This window comes from Danio rerio, chromosome 24, assembly GCF_049306965.1.
Source record: "Danio rerio strain Tuebingen ecotype United States chromosome 24, GRCz12tu, whole genome shotgun sequence".
NCBI lineage: Eukaryota > Metazoa > Chordata > Actinopteri > Cypriniformes > Danionidae > Danio > Danio rerio.
The window spans coordinates 32,159,371-32,166,133 of NC_133199.1; the positions used below are offsets into that span (position 1 = coordinate 32,159,371).

Here is a 6,763-nt window from a genome sequence, read left to right on the forward strand (position 1 = left end):
TAATATTTTTTATCATTTAACAGTAACGGAGAAACGCTGCGAAATTTAGCGAAGTAAAAGTAATTTATTTTATCTAATAATTTACTTTAAATTACTAAAAGCACACATATTTAAATGCACTCAAAAAGTACACATTACCCAACAATTTTACTCAAGTAAAAAGCTGTAAACCTAAGGGAAACACTGTATAGTATTTATTTTTCCAACCGCAGAAGTCAATGGTCACATGTTTTCAGCTTTCTTCAAAATATCTTTTTGTGTGTGTTTTTTCACTTGAGGGTGCACTCAAAAAAATGATATGTTGGCGTTAATTAACTTTTTTTTGTCCACTGGTTCCACGTAACCGAGTTAAGTTACCTTTAAGAAAGAATATTAATTTTAGTGAACTTAAGTTAGTTACATAAAGGTAATGTAATGTTGTTTAGTTCAATCAACGTAACATTTATAATTTAGCTTTAATCAATGTAGTTATTTAAGTTCAATTATTCTAAAATTGATATTGTTATGTTTAACCAAATAAAAAAACAGTTTCCGTTTCATTGAGTTTATTCCATAGCATTTTTACAGTTTTACACATTTTCCAGCAATAAAATGATTATCAAAATCCAAATACTGTCTTTATCTGTATCTTCACTTATTACAATAAGTTAAAATATTAATACTATTAAAATAATAGTAATACAAGTATGAAGAAAATTGAAAACAATAAATGATTAACAAAAATATGCTTACAAAAACATCATAAAATACACTTTTTAAAATAATACTTTTCATATATAACAAAAACATTCAAAAATAATATTCTGCCTTCAAATGATTTATCAAAAATATACTTAGAAAAACCAAGTCTTCTTTTGTAAACTATACTGTACCTTTTTTACACTGAAAAAGCAGATAACACTTCAGTTGTTCAAAGAAAAATTAACATTTTAAAGCAAAGTAACACAATCAGCACTACACTATAAATTAGACCAACCATCACAGTACATGCAATAGACACATTCATCTCTCTGACACTTGCACCATTTATGCACATTTGCACCAGACACTTTCTTATAACCACTCCCTATATCTAAAAAACAAAACATTGTGCATGAAGTCTGCTTCACACAGGTGTGTGGGCTTGACAAACCACATGTAGAAGCATTCTTAATTCTTAATTTTTTTTTTATAATTAGCACATCTTGGATGTATTGCCTGTTCTTGTTGATTTGCTGAATGTGTCCTCAATTGTAAGTCACTTTAGACAAAAGAGTCTGCTAAATGTTAATGTAACTACTGTAGATTCATAAGGTGGTGTTGCACATCAAGGTTTGCGCTTCATCATGCCCAGCATCCTAAAAAAGTCAGGTAAAAAAAATAATTTACCAACAGATCAAAGGTGAAAGGAGGAATTGGTGGAAAATACAAAATGTTTAAAAAAAATAAAATAAAATAGCTTACCATGTACTCCCTCACTTAGGGGCTTTGAGGATGCATTCACACCTTTTTTTTCCAATGGTGATGTTCTAAATGACATGAAATGACAATTAGTAATTTACTAAATAATTAGTAGTTAAAATGACTAGTAATTTTTACTGTTCATCATTTTAATGTGTGTATAGGCATCTAAAGGCATAGTACCTGGATGATCCACAGTCTCCTCAGCCAGATATGGGACTTTAGAGGTTGAGCTGTAAACCTGTGAGGGAGAAAATAGATGTGAGTGAGCAAAAATTTAAAATAATAAAATATAATAATATAAATAGCAAATTAAAACGTGTTAGATGACCAAACAAATAAGCTTACATTAAATATGTCATCATGCTAGATGTCATCCTTTTTACGTGTCACAAATGCATTTTTGCTGTTTTTTTTTTAAGTTAACAGGCTTGAATAATACAATTAAATAATAAATAACACTGTGCTAACACCACATTTTAATTAATATTATGTAAGTTATCAAAACTAGCATTCAAACTCGACAAACTGCTTGATACTCATTTAAAATAAAGACTATCAAATCAAATAAAAAATCAAATCACTTTTATTGTCACATTATTAGCTGCACGTGTGCTATGATGAGTGAAAATCTTAGACTATTCTAACATGACTATTCCTTACTACCAACGTTTGCAACTTTATTCTGGGGGAGTTTATATATACCAAGTATAAAATTTCACAGGAATGCAAAACAATCTATAAATTTATCTGTCTATAATGTGAAAAAGACACAGGGAACATGGCAATTTCATAGCAATACTATACACAAACACAACATAGTATTACAAGAGAGTACATTTATGATTCAAATGTTGTCACAGCCTCAGTATAAATACATAAAAAGTAAAAAAAAATCTCACCTGTGTGTCCACATTGGGGAAAGCTTTGTGCACGTTCTCAATTTCTACTGTAATCTTCATCTTTTGATTCCCATAATATGGCTCCGAGCTGAGAGTGATCGTTGTGGTTTGAATCTTCTTACTTCCTGTGTTGTTTTGAAACTGCGCATGTGCAGATATTACTCCACCTATTGACCAAAATGCAGTACTACAAAAGCAACACAACTCCCTTTCATTCATGTTAATTAAGCGAGCTGTTTAAATGTGAAAACTTACTTTTTCTAATTTTTTCCAACACAACACTTTTATTTTTAATACACAAACATAAGCGAATTGTTTAATTTAAACATAGATACATTCTTTGGACCAACTAAAGCCATAATTCATTTTTTTGAGTGTGAGTAAATAGTAAGTCAGTTGTCATATTGGGTGAACTATGCCTTTACTACTCTTTTTTTTTTTCTCAAAGACATACAGAAATCCATATGCAGTATTTGTCTTTCCAATATAGTGAAAATTAGGAAGTTTTTATAGAATTATAAAATTTAATTCCTCCCGGTTTTCAAAGAGACCCCAAAAAACTGTCACTCCCCATTTCTGGGCTGCTCTGCAGTGTCCTGACTATCAGAAATCAGTGTGGGATCTCTGTTGACTGTGAAAACTCCTATCAGCCAAATTGACAAACCAAAAAGAGATCAAAGCCTCTGCTGCCGGAATAAATCCTCACTGAACTTTCATCTGTCTGAAAGGATTTGATGGACAAGAACAGACAGAAGTACCATGTAGAACTTATATGAAATATAGAACAGGGTTGTTGTTTTTTTTCCATAACAATGTCTTTGGCTTATATTGTCAGACTGTATGAAAAACTGAAGCGTATATTCCACTAGTGTCAGAACTAAAGTCTGTCTGATGAAGGCTTGTAATTCTTGCCCTCTTCTCAAACACTGACTCCCTTATAAATTACTCATTGTAGCTGGCAGAGAACAGGCTTTCATTGTTAATGCATTTACTCGACAGACAAAACATTGTATTGAAAGGATCAAAAAGAAGAGCTGACAGGAATAATTAGAGAAATTACAATCCAATCAGACACATAGGAAATAAAGCCAAACTTCCGATCTACAATTGTAATTAAAAGTTATGCCTTTGATTAAGCAGTTATTCTCTAACTGTAAGGAAGTTAAATGCGTTAAGGCCATACTGTGTGATGCTGATTTTAAATGTTTGCTTTTTGTTATTGGGTGTACAGTAGGTTCATGACTGAATTAATCATATATACAGTTTTCCACAAAGGCAAACCGGTGCTAAAATATAATTAGCTAAACTGGCATAGACTGATTTCACGCGGCCGCCATTTTAAACAGCAAAATCGAGGCTGCGGTGGGAAAAAAAACGGAAGTATCACCTGAGTCACACAGGAATGTTGTGTACCTGGCTGTATATCATATCAGCGACAAGAAAGTGACACAAATTGATCATTTCACTGCCTTCGGAATGACCCGAAGGTCCGTTCTGAATGAATAGTGAAAATAAAAAGGGATATTGGACGTCATTTTCAGCTAAGTAAAGGGAAATGGCACTAGTTAGCTATCGTTGTCTTTCTCATACACAGGTTTTAGTTGCCTTTTATCAAACTTAAGTTATTGAACTGATTCTTTCACTATGTTAGACTTGTAACTATACAAAATTTTGGGAATGAAATAAAAAAAAAAAACGTCCATTTCCCGCTAACATTTAAGGCACTGTGGAGCACATTTTTAAACAGTGATGATTTGCCATTGTGTTCACATGCTCAACAGAATTAACTGTGATTGGCCGTGAAGGTCATCAATTTACCATACTTCACCGATTGTTACCGAGTGTAAACACAGACGAGCAATCCGCTGATGAATCGACTGATCTTCACAGCTTTAAAACGATCCAATGTCTGAACTCTTCAATTATTAATTTACAGTGCACTTGTAAATTTAGTCCAAATGGCAACCAAAATTTTCAGTAGGTTACGGTAAATTTTGCAGTAAATTGCAATTATTAAATTACAGTGTTCTTATTAATGTATAGTCTTACTGGCAACCAAAATTGGCAGTAAGTTAATTTAAATTTTACAGTAATTGTTTTACAGTGCAGTTTTGTTAAGTTGAGCCAAGTAATTTTAAAAGCAACAGGTTGAATCGCTTTATTTAAGTCAACTAATAATTGTTTTAGCAGGTTAGCATTATTGAGCATGGCATGTACATGGTCAAAAAGATGGCTAAAATATGCATGCATTGTACTTTATATTAACTTGTGGCACCAACATATTTTAAGCAACCATGGGCCCTTTCATACACCCGGCGCAATGTGGCGCAAGACGCGGCGCATTAGTCTTTTGGTAGTTTCAGCTTGGCACAAGAGTCGTTTTGAGGCGTTGCGCTACGCTGTTTAAATAGCAAATGCATTAGCACTCATTTGTGCGCCCATAGACGTTCTGGTCTAAAAAGAAAGGCGTTCTGAGGCGGACCGCTGGCGCGTTGCTATTTTAAGAAACTATAATAGATTTTTCATTAGACCAAAACTAACTAACTAATTCATAACAATTTGCTTTTGTATAATGTTATTATTATTAGCAGTATTATTTATTATATCCATATTTATATTTGTTTTATTAAAAACAAGCTTAGATTTGCCCACCTGTCAGGTTTTAGACCATATGGGGCACAGCATGTGTTTTAGGATATAACTCAGTATTTTGACCACACTTGGTCATTATTGTTCATTTATTCGTTTGCTAGAAATTAGAACTGAATTTAGAAATAGTTTTGAAACGAATATTTGCGCTTAACAAACGAAATTAATTATTTATAGACTAATTGATGTCTGTGCGTAAAGGTTTCCCTATCCAAGAGCGAAAGTGAAAGTGATCCATTATCTCTCATTCTCACGCAGTAGATGCTCTGTTTAACAGTTTTCTGTTAAAAAACTGTCAACTGTTAACTGTTTGCTTGTGAAATGCTCATTTTTTCCACTTAAACTTACTTTGCGTCCTGTAAATAGCGAATGCGCTCTTGGCGCGACGCAGCTGGGTCTTAAAGGGAATGGGAGATGAGACTCTAATTGGTTTATTCTCAAAACACACCTATAACTCATCAAGAAAATAAACTCAACCCTTTTAGCCCATGTGCCTTGGCGCAAAGCGCATTTTCCCATCTGTAAATTAGCAAAAATGCGTCCTGACACACCCTGAAAGCGTTTGCGCCCGGCGCATGGGCCGTCAAAATATAGCCCCTTATCTTTTGCTTTATGCTAAGCGATAAAACATGCTCAAATATCCAACCCACTATTGTAGTGATACTGATAGAGAAATGAACCAGACAAAAATTTCAAAGTTGGCTGACTTTACATCTACCTATTACATCATCACTACTGACCAAAGGTAAAAGCAAACTTTTCCAGAAAGTAATTACACTGAAGCCTTTAGCAGCATCACTACTTCTACAAGTAGCCGGCTATTCTTCAACAGTAAAGAGAAAATGAATGGCTGGGTAAAGGGGACACAGACCCTGCCAGTCCTCCTTCCCTGAACAGGAAAGTGCCTCGAGGGAAAAATGAAATATGAGGTCGGCTAGCGTGGTCAAAGTGATCAATTGCAATAGAATAGGGGTCAGAACATCAGCTCAGAGTCACTCACCTGTATGTTCCCTGTACTTAAAGCACCCCAGAAACAGACGAGAGAACAGCCCGACTGCCACAGACAATCACCACAGCTCATTTATTTCACACCACAGTCGCTTTTACATATTTCCCTCGACACAAATACTGATATTGATGTTGTTTTATGGGAAGCTCATGGAATGAAAAACATAAAAATCAACAAAAAGGAAAATAACTAACTTAGATTTGATTTCATATTCACTTAAACTAAAAGTTGATGATACAGAAAAGGAGCTTTGAAGTTTTTATAAGATGACAAATTCAATCTGAATTTACAATCTGCATTTTTTGAGTTCAACAGGCGAAATTGAATCAGTTTCATTCTGGGGAATTAGACAACAATGATGTACGGTGTGATTTTGATTCATCCAAAAACAAATTGGACTCATTCATTCATAACAAGAACAAAATAATCAAACACAAAAAATAGCAGTGCCGTTTACAGTACAGTATACTGATTGTATATAGCAACTGCTTTAAATACTAAATAAAAAAGATTTATTTGAGAATCTGGATCTGACAATATCTGTTCACTAAACAATAACTTGATTCAATAATCAAGCTTATAAGACAAATTCAATCAGCATCTACAAATAAGTGATTTTTTTTTTGTTGTTGTTGTTCAATAGGCAAAACTGAATCAGTTTCATTCTGGAAAAATTGGACAACTGATGTACTGTGTGATTTTGATTCATCCAAAAACAAAATTACTTATTTATTCATAACAAGAACAAAAATTGGTAGTGCCA

General features: G+C 33.5%; 1 long non-coding RNA gene across 1 annotated transcript; it reads right to left on the reverse strand.

The window, feature by feature from the left end:
* Nucleotides 1-285: 285 nt before the first annotated feature.
* Nucleotides 286-2,471, reverse strand: LOC141380724 (uncharacterized). The gene is made up of 4 exons (XR_012399447.1): nucleotides 2,343-2,471; nucleotides 1,624-1,681; nucleotides 1,444-1,508; nucleotides 286-1,337 (listed from the first exon to the last, which is right to left on the reverse strand). It is a non-coding gene; the product is annotated as an uncharacterized lncRNA (long non-coding RNA).
* Between the last annotated feature and the right edge of the window lie 4,292 nt (nucleotides 2,472-6,763).